The sequence below is a fragment of the Gymnogyps californianus genome, chromosome 1 (genome assembly GCF_018139145.2).
Source record: "Gymnogyps californianus isolate 813 chromosome 1, ASM1813914v2, whole genome shotgun sequence".
Taxonomy (NCBI): Eukaryota; Metazoa; Chordata; class Aves; order Accipitriformes; family Cathartidae; genus Gymnogyps; species Gymnogyps californianus.
This window is the reverse complement of record NC_059471.1, coordinates 126,953,235-126,966,063: the sequence shown is the minus strand read 5'-3', so window position 1 is coordinate 126,966,063 and position 12,829 is coordinate 126,953,235. Positions and strand designations below refer to the sequence as shown.

The 12,829-nt window shown below is 41.1% G+C and overlaps 1 long non-coding RNA gene across 2 annotated transcripts in view; it reads left to right on the top strand.

Moving 5' to 3' along the window:
* Positions 1–12,829, top strand: part of LOC127015658 (uncharacterized) — a 245,271-nt gene that overhangs the window by 198,615 nt on the left and 33,827 nt on the right. Inside the window, exon 4 of one of the 2 annotated variants that reach the window (XR_007766359.1) lies at positions 1,721–1,765. The exons of the other annotated variant lie outside the window; for it this stretch is intronic. This is a non-coding gene — a long non-coding RNA (uncharacterized LOC127015658). Of the gene's footprint in view, positions 1–1,720; positions 1,766–12,829 lie in introns of those variants that run through there. 2 annotated transcript variants of the gene reach the window in all.

Genomic DNA, 12,829 nt, shown 5'->3' with positions numbered 1-12,829 from the left:
TGATGTAGGATGCTGACACATTTAAGTCCATATGTTCTTGGACATGTGTCCCCCAGTGCATGAGAGAACTAGAAATCCCAGATACTCTTATTTTTCTTATTTCCTGTAAAGCCATGCTGGGAAAGTAGGAGAATGTAAGTGATGGCAGGCTGGCAGGCTTTGGCCCGTGGATAGCTGTACGGTAGAGCCATATTTTATATTTTTGCATGCTCTTATCTGTTCTGTTCTATTAGTGGTACTAGTTGCCTTCCATGGATTTGCATAAGCATAATTTAGAACAGATTTTGGCCACGCTATTTATATTTGTGCAGATTGCTTCATGTTTGTGAAACAATTATTTCCTGTGGATCTGTAGCATTGTCCAGTGTTGTGCAATGCTTTCATATGTATATATGACTGGTTAAAACACGAAATGTGTTTTGAAACAACATGACAAGGAACAGTAAAAGCTGCACAGTAACTGAGCTATACTTGGCTGTCCATATAATGTCCAATTAATGTGGTTACTTCACTCTGAAGCCTTTCCAAGGCTGAATAAGACATGCTGTGGCCTGGTAAAAGACACAGTTTTTTCCCAAATTTTCTAAAGATTTCCGTTACAGATGCTACAATGACATGAGGACACTGTAATCTGTATCTTTAGTAGCAGTAACAATGAAGAGTGTGAAGTATATCCCCAAAATCTGAAGGTGTGAATTGTAACTCATCAGCGAGCTGTGTGTGAGAATTCTATACAGTAAAACCTACTTCTGTGCTGAAGAGGAACACTGTGAACTCCCAGCATAAAATAAAAGATGTTCTGTTCTCTACTGCACTATCTTGAGCCAAACTTGGGATCTAAAAGCCAAGCGAGGTTCTTTCATCACCAGTCATAAAGATGCTGTAAGTCAGATTGTCCCCTCAGGCTATGTTTTGACAATGTAGTAAATCAAGCTTTGGGAACTTTCTACCAGATCGAGAACTCTGTCACCTCAAAACGCAAAGCATGGATCCATTATAAATTCATTCTTCTGATGCAGTTTTTAAAATATATTTTGATGTGTTGACTTTTACGAGCAAGCTCCATGCCTTATCTGATATCTTTTGTTCCCCGCTGCTAACATTAATGCATGTAAGGGCTGGCAGAAATGTGATCTCATGCCCTCACATGATCCAGATGAAATTTGTACTGTGGAGTTACCCATTAGTGCAGTCTGTTAATGTCGTTAACGATCAAGCACCATCAACTCAGTTACTCCCCTGCATTTTGTTGTCTTCCTATTCTGCCCTTATTACTCAAGTTGACACTGGAAGGTGGCACAGGCATCAGGAAGAGCAAAATTTGATCTGTGTTCTGAATGGGATCAGAAAATGTGTTGGATTTTGTACACGTGTATCAACACTTCCAATTCAGTGAGTTGTGTTGAGAAGAGTGAAAAAAGCTGTCTTGTTTCTTGCACAAAATGAAGCCAGAGTGGTACAGGAAAAGTACACAGGCAAATTCCTTTTTGCCTAAACTCTAGAGAAGCTAATGAACAGGCAAAGCTTCAGAGTTTTGATTTAGGGATGAGTTTGGCCAGTACTAAAATTTGTCTAAAATTCTTATTGTTTTCTTCTGCCCTCCTCCGCTTTGCTTTTCTGTGTTGTGTGATGAATGTATCATGCCCAGATTTTGCAATTGTAGCTTTGTGCTTAAAAGCCACATTGATACAATGAATGTCTTTACTAAATTATATTTCAGAATTCTTCCAGGGAGTTTGTAGTTTGGAAAGACAGAGCTGCTTGCAAAATTTTCAATTTCAGGAATTTTGTGTACTTGAACCTATATGACTTCCTTGATCTTGGTGGACCAAGATGATTCTCAATCTGATGATCTTGGTCTTCTGGAAAGAAGAATAGAGGAAGAGGAGGGAAGAACTTTACAATGACATTGTTAATACTGCTATGTTTAAAACCTATTGTTTGCTGGAGTTTTGAGAAGTTTTCGATTTGTTTTCCTTCTCTCTCTGACCTAATTAATTTTATGGTGTATCCCCAGGGACATAATTTATATGACAAATGAATTGGATTAAAAGTTGATGTCATGGTATGAAACCCCTTGTTTATGGTAAATTTAATGTTTCTGTATTCTTTCCCTCTATAAATAGTGATCTACCAGTGATAGTTTGTTTTCTTTATTTTTCAGAAAATTTTGGGTGCATAGTGACTTATTGTCAGTATTAAAAATACTACAAAATATAAATGAGAAAGGAGAAGCATTATTATAATTCAGCTGTTGTAAAAAAGCTTCTGAAGTGGCACTAGCTGAGAGGTAGGGCTCTTTCCTTTGACTTTTTCTTTTTTAAAAATAGGTTTATGTAGAAAAGAATGAAATAATAACTAGTATACAAGTCTACTCACCAATTCTCAGCTTACTGTAAAATAAAAACATTAGCCCTCAAGAAGAGAGTTTTAGGAAGGAAAAGCAGATACCATTTTCATTGTTGTGTTCAGGACTGTCCCATCTGCAGTTTTGTATTAGTGAAGCTGTTTAACCTTTTGAAGCCCATGGATCTTCATGCTATCTTTTCATGCAGCCTTTTTTTATATCCACGCAACCTAGTGAGTTCAGTAGGATAATACACACAGTAAAATGTTTACCTTGGGCTTCCAAGGCTGCACACGCTCTTCTGAAGGATTAAAGAGGCACGAGGGATAATTGCTGCTCCTGGTAAAAGCAGTAGGTGTTTTACTAACAAAGAGAGTGGGAGCAAGTTTGCTGTAATTTCGGGCCAAAATACAAGTTTGGAATTTATTTGGATTCAAAAATTTTCCAGTAACGTTGCAGCTAGGTGCTTATTCATGAGGTTGGATAGTGACACTGAGTTTCCTTTTCCATAAGGAATGAAATGCAGAAAATAGCTTAAATGGTGATAAAACAAAGTACAGTGCATCTTTAACAATTTCTGTTTTGATTAGATGGAATAATCCAAGGACGGGAACTTCTGTAAAAATGTACTGAGTGTAGCAAAACATCCCAGCATTAGTTCAGCAGAATATCCAAGCTAGTGCTTAAAGTTAAGCTTGTGCTCCAGTGCTGCGCTGACGTGGAGTGCCTGCACCTTGGCACAAGCTTTTTGACCCGACCGTGGCCAGGTCCCAGCATCTCACCCACACCCTGAGGAGGATTTGGGGAGGATCTTTTGTTAACTGTGAGGAACTGCCGAGCTGGTGAATTTGCCTAAGGGGATGATAGCAGGGAAAGGGTGTTGTGCAGGGAACTTATTTTGAAACACTAGATGCACTTTTTTTAGTTTTCTATTTCCATCCTGTGTTCCTGGCTTTTCTAAAGGACTCCTAAGTAATTTCAAAATTAAATTACTTCACTAGCAGTTTTGTGGCCCTCATAAATATGATGAAGCCTGACTCTCTCTTTGTCTCACTTTTTCTTGCGGTGCTTAACAGTCTTATGGCATTTAAAAATCTTCCTTCTACATCAAGACGGCATATTTCTTTAGTTAAAGATAAGGTTCAGAGGTAAATATAAAATAGTTATTTATGTTAGGTCTGCACTAACTCTGACTTTTTTTTTTTTGGAGATGGTAAGTTATTTTCCTTTCTTTAGATGGATTATAGAGAATGCAGTGCACAGTCCTCAGCTTCAATTTTAAAATGGATCAAGTTCAGGTTCTGACATACTTGGCAGAGTACCATCGTTTTTCTACCCCTCCCTCAATCTGGGCCATAATTGTGGATATCCTGTGGACTGCAGCCCAGAGACTGCCAGTACTGGGAGCATACGGAAGGGAAGAGATGATGGCAATAGCTTTGTAGCTTGACCTGACACTTGCATTGTTTCTCAGTCGCTAAGTGTGATGAGGGGAGCAGAGGGTTTGGCATGAACTGTAAGAAACTGGTCATGATTTGGAGGAGGAATCTCCCCCACCTGACTCAGATGTTATTATGAGGTGCTGTTTGCATTAAAAACAAACACACAAACAAACAAAAAGAAGTATTTTGAATTAAGAGAAAGAAAGCAAATAGATAAAGTCATACTCTAGGTAATTCCACTGCTTACGATGAAGTTGCACTGGGGATAGCTATTAACCCCATAAAATCCCTGGGTCACAGACAGCCTTATGACAGACCCTGATAGCTTTGTGGAGACAGATTATGTCAAGGCCTTGAATTTGGAAACGTAGCAATTCCTCTGTAGTAAGATTGCAAATGAACACCCATCCGGAGATTGCCAACATTATCACAGTTTGTCAGGGTGATCTCACAGCCCACAAAGCGCCGTAAGATATTGCTTTACAAGTTCTGAAAGATTAGAGTGTTGAAGTATGTGACACCAGAATGAAGCTTTGATGCCTGGCTTTGTCAGTCAGCTGGACAAATAAATAATATCCAGTGTTTTTATTAGTGTAAAGCATAACAGGTAATGGAAATGTATGGAGAAATGCTTTCTCGTCACAGCTTCATGGAGCACAGAAATGTAGGCTAACCGAAAATGGGATGTGTTAATGTCAAATCCTTCGAACAGGCAGTTGTATACCTGCGTGGGTCAGTAACTGTAGTGCAGCGCTTATTGCTATTTCAGCAGGTAGTAGTTTAAAGCATTGGCATCATTGCATGGCTAAATGAAACAGCAAAAATAATTTGGCAGTCTTGGGTTTTGGTCATCTAGTGAAGCATGAAAACATATATTCCAGTAAATTAAGGATGGAGTTTTGGCTAGCAAGGAGCAAAGGGCTGGACTGCAGAAACCATGGGTTCCTCTCGTGGCTTGGGAGAGAGAGCAATGCAGGTATGCAGTTAGGAAGTGGCATGGAAATAAACAGTAGAAGAGTATAAAATCCAGCATTTCTTCCCTGGCAGGAATTGTGGAAAAACTTTTGGGTAATATGGCACGCTCAGAGTTTTGTTATGAGTTTCAGGTACTTAAAACTTAAGAGATCAATGTGAGAATAATCTACATGCATGAAATTGGTATTTGGGACTTTCTGTAACAAATTAACTTTATAGGGTACCTTTTTCCAGATTCCTTCGACTGGTAAAGAGTTCCAAACAAGGCAAATTTGTCAGTCAGTGTGCTTTGATACAAAATATTGGTATATTTTTGTATATACCAGAGTTCCACCAAAGATTAGCCATGGATCTGATTTATGTCAATTTTCAGCCTTTAAACTTTGTGGAACAGAAGGTCTAAGATGCACATCTGTTGCACTCCTTCATTCTTACAGAGCCATTAAGCTGTAGAAATGTAGGATCAGCTGCAAACTTCTGCATCTGTGATCCGCCTGTAGTTAGAAAACCGTCATCAGCAGTTCTCTCCTACCTTGACACCAAGTCATAATTTGTCCTTGACCTTGGAGAGCTTTTGTCCCTATTTCTCCATCCTTACGAGCAGCAGAGTACTCACGGGTACCCAAGCATTAGTTAATGATTGCTTACGCATACCTGGAGAAGCATGGATGAAAGACTCTGTGTAAGGGCATAGAATTATTATGACTATTATTAACTGAATGCCTAAACCTAGACAGCGTATTTGCACATGTAAGTAATTATGATGCACTTCAAGGCATTCTGTTTGTAATGCTTTGTAATGCTTTGCTCTCCATTTCCTACAAATCAAATTACTGAGGGATAGATTTGATTTCCACATCATTTTGAAAATATTTTCTTTTTCTTTTTTTAATTTCCTTTGTATTAATTTTTTTCAAAGTTCAAAACACAACCAACTGTGACTAAATGCATAAAACCAAACAAAAAACCCCTAAAGTATAACAAAATTAAAGACAGCCTAAGATGATATGCAGCAAACAATGTAAATCATACCTAACAAACATGGTTGTAATAATATACCTTATCCATGTCTGATCCACTAATAACAAATACTTATTCAGAGAACAAATAACTCATTCTTCTTCTTAGTGAGAGAGAGAGAGACAAGCCCCAAATTCAAATTATATCTTACAGTCTAAACAAATATGAAAAACCTGCCAAATCTTCTTACAGAAATCCCAACAATCTTGTATTTTCTTTGTATCTTTTGGGAATAATGAGATTGGGAGGAGGGGGAAAAAAGGCCAGTTTTTACTGGGAACGTGTGGCCTAATCCTGTAGCTTTTCCCTGAGAAGTCCTTGCTGCCTTCTGTTGAAAGGTTTCTGTTGCGGGTACTGGATTCAGACCAAAACCTGAAGGCACAGCCTGGGGTTGTTTTTAATAATTAGGGATTTTTCCCCTCCCTCATGAGAAGTTTCTTCAGAAGTGTAGGCTTGACAAGCAAATTACAAGTGATTCCTCTGGTCAGTTTATAAAGATTGCTACAAGAATAAAGGCTTTTACTAGAAATTAATGAATGCTTTCCTCTGTGTGTCATGTCAAAATAGGTTTTTTGCCATCTTCCCGTTTCCTCTCTGGTTACAGAAATGATTATTGTTTGCTTAACGGAATAGCATCATCCTCCCCGTCCTACACTGCGGGTGTATCACCATCTTCCCCAGGCCCCTGCACCCTTCCCTGGGGTCGGTCCGGTTCAGTTTAGTTCTGGGCCATGAGTTGCCATCGGTGTGGTAGCTGGCACAAGTACTTCCCAAAGGGGAAAAAGGCAGGCATTCAGGTATCTTGCAAGCTGTGGTACACCTTACGTGCCACACAGTGCTTCTTTGTCGTTCGTGACCAGGTCCTGATTCAGCTGGCTGTGATGCCAGCTTTGCTGCTTGCCCCTGTCGGTGTGAGAGCAGTTCTGGCCTCATTGCCTGCTGGTAAGAACTCTTGTCTAATGATGTAAGAAATATTTGCCCTCTCTGACGTTAGAGACTTTGGGGTAGAAAACATCTGTCTGTCTCGTGTCTCTTCTGTCACCCTTGTTGCACCTCGTGCTCATCACTCCTCCCCTGCGGGCTGTGGTCGTTGGGGTGAGAAGGGTCTCAGTCCTCTGCCTGTCTACGCTGGTGAAACTGCTGCCATTGCGGGACTCTGTGCCGGGAGGTGTAGCAGAGTGCCTCTGTGTGTCTTTTGATTTTACCTTGAGGCCTCTTGTCATTCGGCAGGCCCCTCACCTCCTTGCCTGCTCCTCTCCCACTGCCCCCACACGTCCCCTTAGCTGCTGTCCTACCCCAAATGGCCCTGGGCCGCCCCTGGCCCAGGGGTGGTCTTGCTGTGCCTGTGTGGCAGGAGGTGCCACAGGGCGCAGGCAGCGGCAGGGGTGGAGGAGACCGGTGTTGGCCAGACAAAGACCACTGCTTCAGCGGCTGTGTGAAGGAGAGCAGTGGTGTGCTCACGCTGAGTCGTATTGCTACTGCTGGCCATCAGCTCTGTGCCCCTTCCCCAGCCTTACGCCCTGTCCTTCACAGCAGCTTATGATATATACGTCAGAGAGAAGAGCAAGCAGCCCAGCAATGATCAATGCCAGAATGACCCAAGTGGTTGATTTCTGTTGGAAACTTGAGGGGGTTTTCTCGTATGTTCTCAATATCTGTATAAATGCTTGAATCATTTTGGAATCCGCTATTCTCCTTGCCTAGTCTGGGAGGTTATGGTCATGAATTTTGCAATTTCCAGATGATACTTCTTGTCACTATTATTACTTGAAGTTTAAAAAGCACCATTAGCTGAGTCCAGGCTGCATCTTGCCAAGACCCACAGTGTAGTACATATAGATAACGTGTATACATAACAATAACAAATGGGAGATGAGTAGGATCACTAGTGATGTAAGGTAAGGAAGCATTTTTAGAGCTTCTTGTATTGTATTTTGCCTCATGAACTTTAGTTTAAATTCTATCAACAGCAATTTGCATTTAAAACCAAAGCCATAGAAATTTCTCAACATCATAGCTGAGAAACATGGCTTAAAAATGTGAGCCAAGTACAGCTGGTACAATATCATGTCCCAATGTGTAAGATCCCAGATTACTGCCACTTAAATTGTTTTTTTATTGAGGAATACCTGATTCCCCCAGCATAATTTCCAACAAAGATGGTTTCTTCCCAGGCTAAAAAATGAACCTTATTAGCTGGAATGTAAAATGTAAGAGAGAAATGGCTGTACCAGCTGCAGAAACAGAGACCCCAGCTTCAGATACAGACCAATCTCCTAGCAGTGGGCAAACAGCCTTCACTCCCTTCTGAGTACCAGGGAGAAAATCTTAATGCACTTCGTGTATATTCTCTTTGAGATTCTTATTAAATGTCAGATACCAGGCCTTTTTCCCTATGCATCTGTATAAAATCCTGACACGGGAAAGAAGGATTTGGGAAAAGGTAAGGATGTTTATAGCACATGTTCTGAGGGGCTATGGAGGGCAAATTGCCTTCTGTGGTAGATGGACTTTGGAAGGAAATGGGGTAACAGGAGAAAAAAATGATAAATTCATGTATAGGCAGAACCGCAAAGGTCAGAAATAGATAAGAATTTATATATTCTTTCTTTTCATAGCAAAATTATCTGCTTTATGAAGCAATGTCCTAGGTATTTAACCTGTAGTGTTTTCATAAGAATGCATTTCCATTTTCAAAGAGACAAGGTGCCCAGAACATCGTTTAGGGAATGGAGAGAATGTATAAATCTGAGTTGTATTTTCTTTGTGTTGAAATGAAAATTAAATTTATGATGCTGGCGTCATTCTTTGATTAAGAGACCTGAAGCTATTAGTGCCTATCATTGAGTTGGGCTCTGCTTTAGTCAAGTTGGCCAAACCATCAGAGAAAAAGAGGCTCCTGAATTTAACCTTTTAACCTCTTGTTTCTAGCATTGCAGCACATCACTGCACTGCCTTGTAGCACATGAACTGAGTTCCATGCTCAAAGTATGATTCAGAACTTGAACTGGTGGTGTGCTGGCCCAGAGCTGCACTGTGACACCTTCAATTAATCTTTCTCGATCAGGATAGTAATTTACACGTCTCTGTTGAGATCTAGTGTCTTGTCTTGTGTTTGCATATCTCTCAGCTTGTCCATGATTATAGTTGTTTAAATGGTATTGGATTTTAACCTTGTTGGATCTTCCCTTTATAAGTTCCATTCATTTAGTCAGGGTGAAGATGATGTCTCTGCTAGAGCCCCACGTGGTTTTTGATTTGCGTCTGCTTTTTGAATTCTCACAGGGAAGAGGTTCCATGCGTGAGATTTGTTTAAGGAGGCTGCATTCATTTTCAGTAGGCACGTCTCCTGTTGCACTGCAGTAACGTGGACCAGTTAAGGTTGCATTTGTTCTGCAAGAACTTAATTCTGTAACTCCTACTGGCAGGACGTCAGTGTTACAGTCCATGTAAGTAGGAAGGATTTGCTTATGTGTTGGAGGACTGAGGTGAGGCCTTAAGATACAAGACCTCCTCTACAGCACAGCCCAAATAGCGTATTGTCCCCAGAGGGTGGGAATAGCAGATGTTTGTGAATGGCAAGACCAAGCCTGCAATATGATCAGGAAAATAATTCTCAGCGGAAATTTCACTTCATTGTGCTGAAGGGAAGTGAAGCACCATTTATTGATATGACTGAAGAGTTTTACACTCTGTTCTGTTATGGATAGAGAAGAACAGTAAAACAGCTTCCACTTAGCATGTTATCAGTGCCGCCCCCAATTATAGGGAATTCACTCATGCATAATGCCTTCACACCAGGTAAAGTAAACTTCTACAATACCTAGCATAGTCATCAAACTCTGCATGCACATCTAATCTGTGCAACTGTTTCCTGGGTTATGGTCTAGTATGAATACAGGTATACATCACTGCTTCCCATAATCTTCCCAGTGGACAGCAAGAATAGACGTACAAAATCTTGGGAAGGCAGGAAAATAAACATGCAGATGTTCTCCATCTCTTTCTCTACACAGTCACCATGTATCAAAAAACACAGATATGATACTACATCATATATCAGGGGAAAAAACAGACTACACCCCATGCAGCCGTCACACCTTGAAAATAGACGTAAAATGGTAAGTCAATATGAATACACAGCTCCTAACAGCCTAATAGAATAGATCACACCACAGCCAGGTACATCTGTTCTCAGCACTAACCATTATCATTAGCTTAAAACACTTAAAATCACTGAGCTTCCTCAGGTCTGGGGACAGATTATACCAAGAAGAATCTGCTAAATAGATTTAGCAATGTAGCAAGCAGGGACCTTGACTACATTAAAACGATACATTTCACATCTCAAAGGCTGTAGGCTGTTTTCAGAAGAACAGTCTGAATGAAGAATGACACTAACACTGGATAGCAATTTCTTTATCGCTGTTTAAATACGGAGCTTGAAACACTTGGACAAACAATTGTGCCAAACTGGAAAACAATTTGTTTGTGAAAAATCAGGCTTGCCTTGTACGGCAAGCCATCCTCTATTCTATAGCATGTGCTCTCGTGAGACTTCTGCGTAGGATGCAAAGACCTAACTGTGACTGGACTTCAGACTGTGTGGCTGACAGAAAGAATCAAACCTCTCTTATGTAGGAAAACAAACAGGGAAACAGAAGAAATAGCATATTTCTCCTTGTCTCTCTGTCTTCCCAGTCTGGTATCTGACTGCTGTGAAATGAGAGATACGGATTCTTGCAGAGACCTTCACATCAGTCAAGTCATGAAAGCTTCAGAGAAGGTTTCAAAAGCAAACAAGCAAACAAACAAGCAGTTTGATCTACATGCAGCAGTGACTGCTAAGGTGGTACACTACTGCTTCTTTAAGACTTGCTCTAAAGGAGCTGATGAGGAAGGTATGTGACTGAGTGGGAATAGAACTGCCTGGCTCTTCAACAGAAGTGGAAGTGGAGATAGGGCAAAATGACCATGATAGAAATAAATGTGCGAAATACTGGTTTTGATGATGAAAAATGTCTGAAAGATGCAGAAAAAATGCATGTATGTTTTGCACGTTAGCTGAGAACAGGTCCAAGGAAATAGGTAAAGGTTTAGCTTGTATTCTCATACTTCTTGTCAGGATAATAAGGGAAATTGTTTGAACTTTATGAATGACCATGAAGGACAAATACTTCTGGCAGAACTTCAGTATGTAGTTCTATATATCTGCACCCAGACTCAGAGTTCTTCAGGAACACTCCAGCTCCTAAGAGAAAAAGCAATAGCAGGTACGCATGGAAGGCCATCCCATTTTTTAATCAAGCTCGCTCTTTTTTGTATCTTCAACAGAGAGCTGAGATCCCATGCTGCCACAGTGTCATCCTTGCCATATCTCCCCCCACCCTGTCTTGTGCCCTGAATTTAAGAGGGGTTGAGGCTGACAGGAGTTCCGTGTTTCCCTACAACGGAGCAGGCTGGCTGTGCGGGCCCGCTGCCAGCATGGGAACCTACTTCACCGTTCTGATAGGGTGAAGTGTCTTTGCTGTTCACCGGCTTGACCTGCAGTTTGGTAAGCTGCCTTTCCTGCGACTGAAAGGCCACATCGTAACCTTCCCTTGCAAAGTCCTGAGAATGATTCTTGGTGAGGGAGGTTCTGCAGTGGAGACTTTGAAGGATGTTTTTTCAAGGAATAATCTTCCAACAGGAGGAGTTTGAAGAGCCTTGAATTTTCAAGGCAATGTGAGCACTTTTGTGGAAAGGTCACTTATGCAAATAAGCAAGATGTAACTAAATTCCCATCCGTTCCCAGCAAGTTCAGTGTTGTCCTTGTGCAGGACCCGCCTCTAATGCTGTACAATGGCAGCAAAACAGAGCTTCTGTATTCCTAGTTTTACCTTCTGGCTGTCAGTTCCCTGAAATTTTTGAATAGCATTTCTTCCACTTACTCCTCCCTAAATCCTGGAAGTCCACAGTGAAAATACAAAGGAAAGTTGTGTCAAAGGCACTTGATTTGTAGTTTAGACATCTTTGTGGAGCAAAAGATAAGGTCTCACAAAGCCTCTTGGAGTACCGTTTTCTAACCTCTCCTGTATTATCTATCTCATCCTAATGGACAGTGCTTTCACCTTTGAGGTTCACGCGTTTTCTGCTGGAGTACAATGTAGCGTAGCTAGGCATGAGAACTTCAGGACTTAGAAAACTCTACCTAGAAGAGAACACTGGATTGTGCGTACTTGGGAGCACGAATCACTGTGAAAATACTGGATGTCAATACCACTTTCCCATATATGTTAAATGAAATCGTTGCCTTCAGAGTACCCACATAACCTGCACACAGTGTATGGAGGTCCACAGAAAACTGCTGTCAACAGCCATGCTTCTCTGGCACAGTCAGTCTCTCCGTGCTAAAGAACAATCTGTAGTTTTCTCAGGAGGCAGTATGAGCCCATGCATTTAATTCCCTGAGGAACTGGTGGTTAGCGTATACCTCACTACTCTCTGCTTCCCATGGGAAGTGTATTTCTTTCATCATGTCTTCTTGAATATAAATACAGGGCATCAAGCACATAAAAAAGCCCCTACCAAAACAGGAAACCATATTGCACCCACTTCTGTCTCTGGAGAAAGGAAAGAATGATTCATGGTAGGTACGTCAGATGGCATACTCAAAGCAATACCTGGATGATGCTCTGGTAGCACGGCAATGGTCAGGGAATCAGAACCTGAGTAGGACAGGTGGATACCATGGACCCTGGCAGGAGGAAAGGGTAGCTTGTGACAAGAAATAACCCACGGCGTATGCCTGTTCATTCAGCCCCAGGATGGGGATAGGTGGGATATAATCTTTGTAAGAAAAAACAACTAATAAAGTTGCCAAGAACAGATATTTTATAATCTGTGCTAAATCTCTGCTGGAAAACATGAACAGCAATGAAACTGAGAAGACACTAAAAGAAATTCGGGGCAAAGTGCCAGACGCCCAGACGGAAGCAGAATGTGGACCAAAAAGCTTGCGACAATTGGGTAATTATGGTTTATGAATTTCAGCTTTAATCTGTAG